The sequence below is a fragment of the Corythoichthys intestinalis genome, chromosome 2, assembly GCF_030265065.1.
Source record: "Corythoichthys intestinalis isolate RoL2023-P3 chromosome 2, ASM3026506v1, whole genome shotgun sequence".
NCBI classification, from domain to species: Eukaryota; Metazoa; Chordata; class Actinopteri; order Syngnathiformes; family Syngnathidae; genus Corythoichthys; species Corythoichthys intestinalis.
This window is the reverse complement of record NC_080396.1, coordinates 24262118-24278184: the sequence shown is the minus strand read 5'-3', so window position 1 is coordinate 24278184 and position 16067 is coordinate 24262118. Positions and strand designations below refer to the sequence as shown.

The 16067-nt window shown below is 39.3% G+C and overlaps 1 protein-coding gene across 2 annotated transcripts in view; it reads left to right on the top strand.

Annotated features, from left to right (window-relative positions):
• LOC130908816 (prickle-like protein 2) overlaps window positions 1-16067 on the top strand; it is a 91942-nt gene that overhangs the window by 29709 nt on the left and 46166 nt on the right. The gene's annotated exons all lie outside the window — the stretch shown is intronic.

Here is a 16067-nt window from a genome sequence, read left to right as displayed (position 1 = left end):
CCAATGCCCTTGATAGTCAGAAAGACATTGCTGCTATCTACCAAGGTAATTCCAGTTTATCAAACTCAATATTTAACTGCCAAATCCGCTTGCAGTGGATTGTGCTGTATTTTTCTCCTCAAACGTGATGTATTTTGTGTGACCGGTGGGATGATGTGGAAAAATGCATAGCAACAGACTCTTTTTCTTCTGTCTTCTTTCTCACAAACGCACACTCCCACGAAGACACACACACACACGATACGCCCTCAAGCAAACATGTAAATGGCTTCACACAAGAGGATTTGTTTTTGTGTGAAGCAGCAGTCAAGGGAGCGTATGCGCTGCTTAGCAGACCCCGTATAGGTCATAGGCTCTGTTACCATGCAGGTTGGTTTACTTGAGTGGCCGTTTCAGCCACGCCTGACATTCCACCTGATCACGCTTGTCGAGTGATCTGATGAAAACGCCGCAAACAGAGGCAGGCTGCTTATGAGTCTGGGAGCTATCCATTTCCCCCTCACTAGCTCACGTGGTGTGCAAGCAGTGTTTGAGAGTGCTTCGCCTGTTGAAAGGCTGCAATTCTATTTCAGGCCATCCCACACAGTGGGTGAGGGGCTGAATGTGTCACCCTTTAATTACAGCTTTCGGCTCCTTGTGAAATTTTGTATCTCTGTAGGTAAGAGAGCCCTAGTTTGGATTTCCGGAACACGCCTCTAGCAATTAGCACGTCTGGGAGCTAATCTCGTGCTAAACTGGTGCGCGTGTTCTTGCTTTACTCGACTCACCTGTCCAGTCTCCTAGAAACAGGACCCAAAATTTCTGTCTCTCCAGATACTGATGACAAGATGTGAGTAATGCAGGCAACCGACTAGAGCGTGTTATGTTCCCAATTATATCACCAGTATTGTCACCCACTCAGAGCTTTTCTCAGCCTGTTCTGCCAGCTGAACCGCAGAGCTCAATTCATACTGGGTCAACCCCCTTCAATTAATTTCTTGTTAGTCCTGATCCAAATAAGCCACAGTAAGAATTTAATCCTCATAACGGGATTATGCGATGATTGGTGCTGCACGAGAATCGTTTGTTGTTGAAGTAAAGAGTGGCATATTTCAGGTTTGGTGGCAGCAAGTCTACGGTGATCAGAGACTTCATTTCTGATCATTTGCAGTTGGTGAAAGGTGGATCACTTCCAAGAAGAGATGAGATGCGACACTTGTGGTTGCTCACAGTGACCTTGGTCATGATTTTTCACAGAGACCTGAGATAGAAACACACACACATCCTTGCACAACTCCTGTGAGCATAAGGATTAAGAATCAAAATGGAGGAATGAATTCTTGAAAGCCTACCTTATATAATAGCAGAATGTACCGACAGTCTGCCACCTATTTGCCGTTAAAGCGTATCTGCAGGTGTATGTATTTCCTCAAACAGGCAAACACCATGGTGACTAGCCATAATCATGTATGACAGATCACTGTGCAGCCGCTAAAGGCTAGAATAATGAGCAAATAGAGGAAAGTCGCTCTCGGCGGGTCTGGAAACAGTTATTATCATTAATCAAACATAACTGAGTTCAGGGAGGCAGGCAGAAGGGCCACAGGTTGACATTTGTGTAAGCCGTTGGGTCAGGAGGGAGGATCACACAGAGACGTGGTTAGGTTTCATTCATGGACTGGCCTTTAAAAAACACATGAGAAAAAAACGTTATTGATAGTTTAATAAATAATGAAGAACCGTAGCATTGCTTTACCTTGATGTTGCACAGTCTGGAATTCAACCAACATTCTTGGCAAGAAAATGGTCATGAGAGACTGAAAAGCACCCCAGATGTAATTCAGGATTACCTCTCAAACACACTACGGAATTGCTCTTGTAGACGCTACTAAAATGGTTTCACACTCTACTGATTTTGTACTTTGATCATATTGACTACTGAAACCCTCACACGTACAGTCTATTGATTGTCATTTCGTTCATACTTGATGTATTGTCAGTACAAATACATTTCAGTGTCTCAGTAATGTTCAGGCTACTTTATGATTCTGGATTGTGATTTTTGTTCGGTTCTTTGTGCCCACAGTCACATGCCAGTAAATAGGTTTAAAAATATTAAACAAAAAATACTAGTTTTCACCCTGTGGGCCAGATGATCAAGCAGCTCAGGTGTTTTCAAAGTTTGCTTCTGAGTAGCCATGCATTGTATATAAAACTTAGACATTGAATAGAAAACTCGAGGTAGAGTTGATGAATAAAAACCCAGAAGAGCTTCGCTAAACTTCTGGCTGCTTAGAGAGGTGGAGAAGTATAATAAAAAGTGACAAGAATCATGCTATATTCTGGTGCTAACAATGGCTTCTGATAACAATAAAGCCCCGTGAGCTGTAAACCAGTGGAGAAATTTGACTCCATCTTCATAAGCATTGTTTTCTTTTTTTCTTTTTGTAGAAAGAAGATCCAATGTCAAATCATTACGATATTTGTTTTAATAAAAAAAAAAATAAAAAAAAAAACATTATTTAGCCTCCTTTAAGATATTTTTAAGTCCTTTCAAAAGGGGTTCCGGCCAAAAGGTGATGGAAAATGTGTGTTTCATTACCAGAAGGTTGGGGGGGGGGGGGGGGGGGTACTTCCTAAACAAATGCATATTGTGAAAATGTTCTCAGAAAGGTTTTTTCTTTTTTTTTTTTTCAATTAAAAACGCAAACTGAAGCCACCATTTATATTGTTTCATTTTACAATATTTTAAATGAACTAAAATGCAGCGTTGAAAGTGGGCCGGAGCGGTCCAGAACGCCGTTCCGGTAAGAGATTCGGCGCCGGAACGGGGCGGAACGGTGCTTTGATCCCAAACATATGACGGCAACTGTCATAACCCCATGCTAAAAAACAACCTGTCTGGCTGTCACACAGGCATCTCCAACAGGAAAACAATCTAATAACGTCAGATTTAGATACACAGGTGTTAACAACAAGCATGATAAAGTGCTTGTGTCGCGTCATCCATTTTCATCGATATTTATTATTAACCCTTGAGAGTCGAAGGACGCGCCGGCGCGTCCTCAGCGCACGTCGTCTTTGAAGCGCCCTCACGTTTTAATTACGTCACCCACATGCCGTTGGTTGGTCTCGTTTTAAAGTGCGGAAGTTGCGGTTTACTCTCGTTATTATTTGAAGTCAATCGACCAACTAGAACGTGAGATATTGTCATTTAAGTTTTATAGTTTTATTGTCCTCTCAAAAAAACATTAAAACGCTGCATGGATCATTTGTTTATGTCTATATTTCCATCATTTCTAGTCCTTTTTCAAAACGGAAGCTCCATGAAAAAAACACAAATCAAACGAACCCTTTCGAAGTCACAGTGGAAGCACAAAATGCGTTTTTTTTTTTTTTTTTATAAATATAACTGCGGTGCGAGGTTCAACCGAACGAGAGGGAGGAGGAGTGTTCTGAAGCAGCAAGGTGGCGAGCGACGGCCAGTTGGATACTGCTGGATCGAGCAGCGACTTTGTGTGACTTTGACAATGAACGGAAAACTAAATTTAGCGCAAGCAATTGTGCTTCTGATCAACTTGAGGAAGAGGATGGTCCAAATTCGTCATCATCGTCTTCTTCGGAAGAGTCCTCGAGTGAAGATAGTGACGGATTTGAACACGTGGGTGACGCCATTGACGAGCAGAGGTAAACCAACTCACTCTTTTTTTTTCATGCTGAAAACGTTTCTTTTGAAAGTTTCTTTTGATATTGCAAGACAAAGTTAATTTTGATGCAATATAAGTGTGTGTTTGTGTATATAATTATAAAATGTGCATATCAGATCAAAGTCGTACGTGCACTGTGGGTATCCCAGGCAGGAATTTATAATTTGTGGTGTTCTTCTTTCTATATGAAGATTAGGGATGTACCACATATTCAGCTATGGTATTCTTTCTATTGTCATACATATAGATTTCCATTATTATTTATTGCTGTATATATTTTTATTTTATACTTTATTATTTTCATAAATACTGACTTATTTTCATGTACATTTATAGTGACAATGAAAGCAAAGTGAAATGAAAATGGAAGGGTGGAAAGAGGACCGACACCCCATGGAAGTGTGAGCTGTGTGATGTAGCCGTGTCTAATTCCAGGACGAAACTGCTTTTCGGAGTGGCATGACTGAAAAAAATTTAACATGTTTATTGTAAATATTTTTGAAAATGCTTTTTTCCCCCCAATGTTATATATATATTTTTTTTCCCACATCAATCTTCTCAATTTGTGTATATAAATGTGTGTTCAAGAAGCTTGATTGTGTGTACATAGTTTTCATCAGGCGATTGGCCGCAATACCTAAACTCATAAAGAGATGGCCTCTAAACACTTTTTGTGTTAGATGGTATATATTTTTTCACTGTTCTTCACTGTTAGGTCTGCTGTATATAACCTGTTTTGACTGGAGCATGTATAAAGGCAAAAAACGCCTATGGCTATACCTGTTGTTTATGTTGAATTGTCAAATATAAGACTATTTACTCTATATTTTTTTGGTTGAATGTTCATCCTAACATGTTGAATAAATATTACAAAGTTTCAAAACGGTTCGTTACGCATGTTTGGTTGTCAATTGGACATCAATATTAAAAATTTTGACAAAACGATTTTGGAATTTTTGGTCTTTTTGGGCCCAAAATGATGATTTATAATTGATCAGTGAAGGAAACAACAATTTGGACATGAAGTTCAAGGTATCACAAAAAAAGGGACCAAACCAGGCCATCGTAAACAATTCTTTCTTTGAAATATAAAGGCAACTTCAAAGGCATGCAAAATCAGACAAAATAGGCCCAGACCTTAAAGGGTTAATTTATTCCACGGACGGCACGGAGCTCTCCATAGCTGCAGCATTTATCGAGCCGAACGAGATCAGGTACCAGGAGTTGTGTCCAAGTGCGCGTGGACTCTGTTGTCTGTTCAGTTGACTATCTTACTAACATGTGATCAGCATAGATCAGGGGTGTCCAAACTTTTTGCAAAGGGGGCCAGATTTGGTGTGGTAAAAATGTGGGGGGCCGACCTTGGCTGACGTTCTTTACGTAGAACAATATATTTAAGCAAATTTTAGCAAGCCATTCTGTGTGTCACATTTGCTCTATTTTTTTTTTTTTTTTTTTTTTTTTAATTAATAATTTCAACAATCTTGCAACTAGCCTTTGTGGCGTTCTCTTTCGACTCTCGGCCTATTGCGAAATACTAATGCTGTAAAATTAAACTAGCTTCAAATTGCTCCAATTTCTCGCTACGTACCTTCCCTGTAATCTTGTCGTACATGTCAGTGTGTCTGGTTTGGTAATGTCGCCTCACACTGAACTCTTTAAAAACACTGAGTGTCTCTTTGCAAATGAGGCTGACACAGTTGTTGCGTAAATAGTCCAATTTCCACCTATCCTTGAAGCGTCGGCTGTCACAAACAACTTTCTTTTTTTTGTTGATTGTCGCCATTTTAGAACATTGGGAGTAAAGGGTCACACAGGGTAATTTTGCTCAGAGTGCTGCTACCTTTTAGTGGGTAAATGAGAAGCAGCATTTAGTGTGTAAGCTACTTCATATGCTGGTAGCAGTACTGCTGACCATTATATTAAGTCTGTGTGCGGGACGTTAGTGATTTTATGACAGAGGCTGGGGGCCGTATGAAATTTGACCACGGGCCGCATTTGGCCCCGGGCCGGACTTTGGACATGTCTGGCATAGATAGTTAGCTAAGATAGGTTCAAATGCAGATGTTTTGTGGAACACAAAAACAAAAGAGTAAAATGAATCAATTAATGTGATAAAAAAAAAGGGCAAGGCAACAGAAAATTGATCAGATCTTTAAGGGAAAGGAATTAGTTGAAGAGGCTTATTTATTTAATTTACATTTCATTTTATTTGTTTGATGGGGAGGTTCAGAACATCTTTCTATGTCGATGTGCACTTTGGACTTATTTTTGTTAATTTATGTTAGGCTACTTATTTATTTCCTTATCATTTAAAACAATGTTTGTGTCATCAAAGTATATTCGAGTTCACTGCATAATGTAAGTCATTTGTAATCATTTTTGTGAATGGATGTACCATACTGTACATATATATATGGCGGAAAACACTCAGGTGACTTGAAGCTCCGTTCTGAGACCCCCAATTTGACCAAATTTCAAAATTGTCCTATATGCATGTGTGATGCATCATTGGAAAGCTTAAAATCTTTATTTTCTGGGGGAGGAAAAATTTTGAACAGGAGTACATTTAAAAAAAAAAAATTAAACAGCAAAGCCCTAATTGGAGGCAAGAGGACGCGAGAGCAGAATTAAAGACGCCATGATTTTAACGAGATATTATCGCGTAGTTACCTTGTTTCGATCCAAAAACTCTATGCTGCATGTATCATCGAGTGTCAAGACACAGATGTGAATGGCTACAGCCGGATTTTGGGGGGATTTTATGGGCGGAACATGGTAATATAACAAGGGTCGTGATGCAGAAATCGCAGGCATCAAGGAGTGGTCGAGATGTTCGTTTTCATATATTTACCCTTTTAAACGCTTTTTTTTTTTTTTCAATTTTTCTTTGCTTGAATCATTTATTTATCATCTACATATTGTGGAAAACGCGACAGTAAAAAAACAAAAAGTACAATTATTCGATAGTTATGAGGTAGATATCCGTGACTTTTTTAGGGACGCCATTTTTTTCACTGTGACGTAATTGTTTTTAAAAGTTTAAAATATGCGAGTGAATATTTTTTTAACAGCTTGATCAAAACAGTATCATTTTACACAAAATTCCAAAAATGGGCCAGACAAAAGTATTGGCACACTCAGCCTTATACTTGGTAGCACAACTTTTAGACAAAATAACTGTGAACAACTGCTTCCGGTGTCCATCAATGAGTTTCTTACATTGTTCTGCAGGAATTTTAGACCATTGTTCTTTGGCCAACTGCTCCAAGTCTCTGAGATTTGAAGGGTGCCTTCTCCAAACTGCCATTTTCAGATCTCTCCACAGGTCTTCTATGGGATTCAGGTCTGGACTCATTGCTGGCCACTTTAGAAGTCTCCAGTGATTTCTCTCAAACCATTTTCTACTGCTTTTTGAAGTGTGTTTTGGGTCATTGTCCTGCTGGAAGACCCATGACCTCTGAGGGAGATGCATCTTTCTCACACTGGGCCCTACAATATGCTGCAAAAGTTGTTGGTAGTCTTCAGACTTCATAATACCATGCACACGGTTAAGCAGTCCAGTGCCAGAGGCAGAAAAGCAACGCCAAAACATCAGGGAACATCCACCATGTTTGACTGTGGGACCGTCTTCTTTTCTTTGAAGGCCTTTTTTCCCCTGTAAGCGCTATGTTGATGCCTTTTCCCAAAAAGCTCTACTTTTGTCTCATCTGACCAGAGAACATTCTTCCATAACATTTTTGGCTTTCTCAGATAAGTTTTGGCAAACTCCAGCCTGGCTTTTTTATGTCTCTGGGTCAGAAATGGGGTCTTCCTAGGTATCCTACCATAGAGTCCCATTTCATTCATAGGCCGACGGATAGTACGGGTTGACACTGTTGTACCCTCGGACAGCAGGACAGTTTGAACTTGTTTGGATGTTAGTCGAGGTTCTTTCCCCACAATCCCCACAATCTTTCGTTGAAATCTCTCATCAATTTTTCTTTTCTGTCCACATCTAGGGAGGTTAGCCACAGTTCCATGGGCTTTACACTTATTGATGACACTGCGCACGGTAGACACAGGAACATTCAGGTCTTTGGAGATGGACTTGTAGCGTTGAGCTTTAAGCTTCCTCACAATTTTGCTTCTCAAGTCCTCATACAGTTCTTTGGTCTTCTTTCTTTTCTTCATGCTCAATGTGGTACACACAAGGACACAGGGCAGAGGTTGAGTCAACTTTAATCCATTTTAACTTGCTGCAAGTGTGAGTTAGTTATTGCCACCACCTGTTATGTGTCACAGGTAAATAACAGGTGCTGATAATTACACAAATTAGAGAAGCATCAAATGATTTTTCAAAGGGTGCCAATACTTTTGTCCAGCAAGTTTTTGGAGTTTTGCGTGAAATGATGATGATTTTTTTTTTTTTTCCCATTCGCTTTTCTGTTTTTTCATTGCAAGCAAAATAAATGAAGATATTACTACCGAAGCATTTGTAAATGCAATCATTTTTTCTGGGAGAAATTGAGCATTATCTGACAGAATTGCAGGGGTGCCAATACGTTTGTCCAGCAATGTATCCTAACAAGGGTCTCGTTTTAGTGCATTTGTTTTTCAACTTTTAAATGCATATACAGGGTGATAGGCCCCAAATTTGGATAGATGTCATTTTTCTGTATATAGTCATACATTGTAATGACGGTAAAACAATGAAACAATTTATTTATTTCCCTTACAATAATTTACCTTGCATTTTTAGGAATGAAGTCACTTTTTGAACAATGAGGCCAATAGTTTTGTCATGAAGGTGGTTCTTGCTTTGGAAAGCTTGAAGAACACTGCTCTCCACAGAAATATATGATTTCCATTGTTTTCTTGTCAAATGCTTTTTCAAATCGAGGTTAATAATAATTGTATAAATGGTTTGTTCTTCAACATGTAACACCACTAAAAACGTTATAACTTCGATTTATATCTGTTGTGTAATATCACTTAGCAGAGCATGAGTCTTTCATATTGGATTGGGATCTGGATTCATAGGTTGCTGTCGTAGTAGTAACATGAGTTAACAGATAAAATGAGGCTGTAAAAACATTAAATTCAATGCAGCATTGCCAACATTCATCCATTTTCAGCATAAATATCAGATTTTTTTTTTTTTTTTTTTTTTTTTACAAATTGACCTTTGTCTACTTTGTCACATCATCCACCATGCAGCAAAGTAATCTCCTGGGACCACACTACTGTTGAAGTGTTTGATGTTTAACACTTTTGCAACATGAGCCTGGATGCAGCTGAACCACTGGTACTGCACAAACAATTCAAGTATATTTGGTGCAAGCAGAAAATGTGTAAACCGCCTTTTGTAGCCTGCTTAGACATATTTAATGGATGTGCTGTGTCCAGAAATGAGTGTGTCACAATTTCCAGCAGAGATGGCTGAAAATCATGAATTTGCTGCATTTGATTAGTTTGGGACGAATTGTTTCATGAACAAAGCCAGTGGTTTGTGAGCATTCATGAATCCTAAATGTTGCTGAATTCTCACCAGTAGAGAGATGATTAATTTCTGTGTGTTGGAATGATAATCACACACAGCAGTTGTTTACAATGGAATAATTGCCTACATGCAGCTTTGAGATTAGCTGACAACCAATAACCCATCAAGAACTGCAGCACAGCCGCAGCTGTAACAAATCTGTGGACATGAAACAGAAAGGCCATTAATTCAAATACTTTGAAATTATAAGAAGGAAATCAATAATTTAACAGAATATTGCCAAGATCAGGTGTAGAGTTCTACTCTCTTGTTACTCATTTTATGCGTAATGACAAAAAGAGTGATACAGGAGGACAATTCAGTAATCCTCACAGGTGATTAGCTTCAATAAGCACTCCTAACACGCTCACCAATCCCTATCACTACCCCTCTCTTTCCTGTCATATCTGTTAGTAATTGTTTTTCATAGGTGTTCTGTCAGTTAATTACTGAGACGTGGTGATTTTGCAATGCTACTTATAGACTTTTAGCATACACCCACACACCTACATACTGTATAGATCCAGAACTGCACAGAGAAAACATGGGAGAAAAAAGGCACACCCAAGAAATACGACAATCTCTCCATACCTGTGGCACTTGACACTACCAAAGACTAAAAGCCCTGGCAATCTGGTTGAAGAAATACACCAAGGAAAGCCAGGAAAATTAACTAGATGTTCTCCACTGAACCAGCCAAAGTGTACTGTTAGTAGCAGGGAAACAACAACCAATGAAGCCCACCAAGAGCTGACACGGAGGAGTATAAGAAGACCATGTGGCAAAGAAAAGCAGCGTACAACCCCAATGGCGAATGGACCCAAGACTTGACCACAGGAAATTCCAGAACAAGAACCAGTAACCATCTCAAGGGCAGACTTCCACGAAAGAGTTTCAAAAATGAAGAGCTGGACAGCACCGGCCCCGATATGATTCGTGCATACTGGATGAAGAAGCTGCGCTCCATGAATGTCTAGTAGCACATATGTACTAGCTACTGAGGGAGGCGCCCAGAGTGGCTAACCCAGGGAAGAACAACCATAATCCAGTCTCTGCACAACATGGAAGGCCCTATCAGGCATCATTGCGGCTAAGATGAGTAAGGATGTGAATCAATACATGACCAGGGCTAAAAAACGAATTGGCAATAACGCCAGATGAGCCGAACATCAGCTACTAGTTGATAGAGCAGTCACTAGAGATTGCAAGAATAGGCAGACCAACCTGCGCACTGCCTGGATTGACTACAAGAATGCCTAAAACTCAGTGTATACTTAAATGCCTGGAAATGTATAAGATCAACAGGTGCCTGAGAACCTTCATCCAGAACTCAACAGGGATTTGGAAAACAAAACCCATAGAGGCCAACTCAAAAGTTGTTTGCCCAGGTCAACATCAAGTGCAGTAAATACAAAGGAGATGTTTTATCACTACTGCTATTCTGCATAGGCCCGAACCCTCTCAGTCATATCATCACAAAGAGCTCCGCATATCAGTTCCAAAATTGAGCAACAATCAGCCACCTACTCTACTGTACATGGTCGACATCAAGCTGCACTCTAGGAATGAGCAAGAAATCGACTCGCTGATCCACACAACCAGGATCTACAGCAATGACATAGGGTTGTCATTCAGGCTGGACAAGTGTGTCCAGATGGTCTCAAAGAGAGGCAAGATGGTCAGAACTGAAGACTTTGAACTACCAGAGTGCAAGATAGGTGATATCCAAGATAGCTGCAAGTACCTTGGTATCCCACAGTCCAATGGAAACCACAAGGATGTCACAAGGAAGTCTGCCACAAACAAATACCTCCAGAAAGTAAGGCAAGTCCTGAAGTGTCAGCTGAATGGTAAGAACAAGATCCAAACTATCAAAATGTATGATCTACCAGTCATCAGATACCCAGCTGTTATCATAAGCTGGCCAAACAAAGAGGTAGAAGCAACAGATATCAAGAAGAAGTTCCTCACCATGTGCAAAGGGTTTCATCTTAAGTCCAGCACCCTGAGACTATTCACAAAGTGGAACGAGGGAGGCCAAGGACTACTGACCATCAAGTCCGCAGTCCGGGATGAAACCTCGAGAACCCTAAAGACATTAAGAAAATGGCCCTGAAAGATGGGCTGCTAAGTGATGTCTCAGGCAGCAGATACCCCATGAGCGTGCAGAAGAGGAGGAGCAAACAACCTGGAGGGACAAGACCCTACGTAGAATGTACCACCGGCAAGTTGAAGAAGTGGTTGACATGAAGAAATCTTACCAGTGGCTGGAGTGCGCTGGACTGACAGACATTACAGAGGCTCTAACCACAACTGCACAAGATCAGGACCTAAGAAGAAGGCTGTCGATGCCAAGATCTACTAGAGCAGGTCAAGTGAGGGCTATGCAAAGATGCTCCAGGAATAGTGCAGCACATTGTAGCAGGGTGTATGATGCTAGGTGGATCAGCGTACATGAAGAGGCATAACCGAGTGGCTGGGATAGGATACAGGAACATCTGTCACCAGTATGGAATACAAGTGCCCAGATTCCAATGGGCCATGCCACAGAGGGTGGCTGAAAACAACAAGGCCAAGGTTCTGTGAGATTTCAGCTTCCGGACTGAAAAACAGCTCCAGACTAAACAACCTGACATCGTGGTGAGCAGATGTGGAAGGTGAAGGGTAACGTGGTTCCCTTTATAGAGGGAGAATTTGGTGCAGTAACCCCCAAGCTGGGAGAATAGCTCCAGCAAATCTCAGGAACAAGAGCTGAAGCCTCAGTCCAGAAGAGTGCATTCCTAAGAGCATTTAAGATACTGCTCAGAACCCTTCAAACTCCCAGGCCTCTGGTAGAGGCCCTGAGCTTTAGGATGACATACATACCACCTCACAAGGGGTGAGAGGGATGTTATACATATGCATACACAGTGGTATCTCAACATACTGTACGATCGCTTCGACGCACAATATTTTCGACATCTGACGTAAAGTTCGACTCGCCATTTGTTTCTACATCCGACGACATGCTCAAAATACGACAATTTATGACAGCGCCTTGATTATTTTGTTTTCCCTCAAGGCGGGCGCACAGCGGATTTTCTTGTAAGAGAGATCAACATGGGTTCCAAGAAATGTTAGTGCAGGTGGTGAAAAAAGGAAAGAGGTGAGGCTTACCATTGAAGTGAAGATTAAAATGATAGAAAAATATCAGCGTGGTGCGCGCGTCCGTGAACTGGCTCGACAATACAGCCGTAGAATGTCTATGATCTCGACGTCCTCCTCCAACCTCCGGTCGCCAGTCTTTATAAGTTAAGGTGACCATTAACGTATTGGCCCGAATATAAGACGGTGTTTTTTGCATTGAAATAACACTGAAAAAGAGGGGGTCGTCTTATATTCGCGGTCTAGACATTATACCCATTCACGACGCTAGATGGCGCCAGATATCATTGAAGCGATGTTCTGTCATGACAGATCTCAGCTACTCTCCCCATTCACGACGCTAGATGGTGCCAGATATCATTGAAGCGATGTTCTGTTATGACAGATCTCAGCTACTCTTTTTAGTTTAACCAGTTTGCATTATTTTATTGCAATGTTTTTCCTTATTCAGATTTGTTTCAAGACTACAGTTACAGTTAGACTTCACTGTGATGGTTAATGAAGTTTTTGCAATTTTGTTTTATCACAATAGATTGCTTTATTTACATTTTAAAAAGACAGAAGCCATTCGTATACGAATGTGATTGCACTTTAGTTTACATATTTAAATGTTCAGATATTAAGATTTGAATGAGGCAAAATGAAATGCTTTTTCTCTCAAATATATTGTTATAATCATTTGTTTCGGATGCACTGTAATTATTTTCTGTATAAAAATTAATTTGGTGTTCAAAAATACTTTTTTTTTAAACTTGAGTCTTGAAAAAGAGGGGGTCATCTGATAATCAGGACCAATACGCTATCATGATTGTAAACATTGACCAAAATATCTCCAGCTTCGTCAGGTTTTTAATCATTTATTTCAGAACTTATGCAACATAACATGCCTACTGTCCGCCGCAGCTGAACATGAAAAGTCACGTCAGCCACGCGACGTGTTTTTTACACCACACAAAACATATTTGCTACATTAGAACCCGATTCGTTACATTATTACAGGTATAATTATTATTATTACTATTATTATTCATATTTTTATTCATAATTTATTTCTTTTGCTCTGTGTAATTGCTATTTGCAATAGTACCAGCAGTATTTATTGAGGATTTAGTGTAGGTTTTCAGGCTGTGGAACAAATTAATGGAATTATAATGTATTCTTATGTGAAAATCCTGCTTGACATACAACCATTTCAACTTACTGACAAACAACGTCCTGGAACGAATTTTACTTCGTATGTAGAGATACCGCTGTTTATATACTTCAGTATTCTTTTCACAGATGACGTACTTGAGTAAACTTTTGGATGACTACTTTTACTTTGACTTGAGTATTATTAATTTGAAGTAACGTTACTCTAACTTGAGTAAAATTTTTGGTTACTCCACCTACCTCTGCAATTAATGGATAGGTTTATTGTCAGAGTATTGAGTAGGAGTGGGAACCTCTTGGTACCTCAAGATACGATTCGACTTGTGATACAAAACTCACGATAACGATGATCTGACGATATGGCGATACAACGATTATCGATACATTTGGTCAGGAAAACATTTTAGGGTATTCGACAAACAACTAATAAACAGAAAAACAAGCTTCTGTTGTGAATTGGAATGAGTTTAGCACTTATAGACGTCCAATCCATTTGAATTGGGAGGGTGGCAGCGAATGAACTTTCGTTCATTCGCTGCCATCCCTCCCACTTCAAACGGATTGAACGTCTATGGCCGGTAGTGGCAGCCAATGCCAGGCAATGAGGTAATTTTAGGCAATTTAAGGACATTTTCCTGTTGATTAATAGTTACTTCCTGTTGATTTTGGGGTATTTTATGGGTCTCGTCCCGTTCAGTTTGAGTTACAGAACAGGAAGTGACCTGGGAATCACCCAAAAGAATATAGGCAGTGACTCAAACTCAACCGGAAATGACCTGTAAATGTCCAAAAATGAACTGCAAGTGACCTTTAAATGCCCTGAAAATCGGACAGAATGACTGTGAATGCTCTGGTTTCAAATGAACGAACGTTCCCAGTCTAAATAGATTGGGCGTCTAGCACCGTCAATGCAGCTCTAGAGTTAACTGAGAGACTATTATGGTGGAATTTAGATATGGATTTTGGTAGCAACTAGGGCTGTCAAAATGATCGCGTTAACGGGCGGTAATTAATTTTTTAAATTAATCACGTTAAAATAATCGACGCAATTAACGCACATGCCCCGCTCAAACAGATTAAAATGACAGCACAGTGCAATGTCAACTTGTTACTTGTGTTTTTTTTTTAGTTTTGTCGCCCTCTACTGGCGCTTGGGTGTAATTGATTTTATGGGCTTCAGCACCCATGAGCATTGTGTAATTACTGACATCATCAATGGCGGGCTGCTACCGGTAGTTTATTTTTTGATTGAAAATTTTAAAAATTTTATTAGAACGAAAACATTAAGAGGGGTTTTAATTAGGGCTGTCAAAATTATCGCGTTAATGGGCTGTAATTATTTTTTTTAATTAATCCCGTTAAAATATTTGACACAATTAACGCACATGCCCCGCTCAAATAGATTAAAATGACAGCAATGTAATGTCTGCTTGTTACTTGTTACTTGTTTTTTGTTGTTTGGCGCCCTCTGCTGGCGCTTGGGTCCAAATGATTTTATGGGTTTGGGGAGTGAGCATGGGGTAATTATTGACATCAACAATGGCGGGCGAGCTAGTTTATTTTTTGATTGAAAATTTTACAAATTTTAATAAAATGAAAACATTAATAGGGGTTTTAATATAAAATTTCTATAACTTGTACTAACATTTATCTTTTAAGAACTACAAGTTTTTCTATCCATGGATCGCTTTAAGGGAATGTTAATAATGTTAATGCCATCTTGTGGATTTATTGTTAGAATAAACAAATACAGTACTTATGTACCGTATGTTGATTGTATATACCCGTCTTGTGTCTTATCTTTTCATTCCAACAATAATTTACAGAAAAATATGGCATATTTTAGAGATGGTTTGAATTGCGATTAATTACGATTAATTAATTTTTAAGCTGTAATTAACTCGATTAAAAATTTTAATCGTTTGACAGCCCTGGTTTTAATATAAAATTTCTATAACTTGTACTAACATTTATCTTTTAAGACCTACAAGTTTTTCTATCCATGGATCGCTTTAACAGAATGTTAATAATGTTAATGCCATCTTGTTGATTTATTGTTATAATAAACAAATACAGTACTTATGTACCGTACGTTGAATGTATGTATCCATCTTGTGTCTTATCTTTCCATTCCAACAATAATTTACAGAAAAATATGGCATATTTTATAGACGGTTTGAATTGCGATTAATTCCGAGTAATTAACTTTTAAGCTGTAATTAACTCGATTAAAAAATTTAATCGTTTGACAGCCCTAGTAGCGACTTGTTGTTTCATCTTTATTTATTTTTTTAGACATTGACACCTTTTTAAAACGATATCTCGATTCTTGGCAGGAGCATATCGATAACCTTTTGGGATACAAAGTATCACGATATATCACCATTTTGATATTTTGTCACACTCCTAGTATTGAGGGTGTTATTTGACCAACAGCCTTAATTTTGTCGAAAACATATGCCAGTTGGGACACGGGCGAGTCACAGATTCCTGTTGACTGAGTGTCTCTTAATCTGTACAGAGCCTGATTGCGATACTTTCTATCTGTCGATGAAAATCTCTTT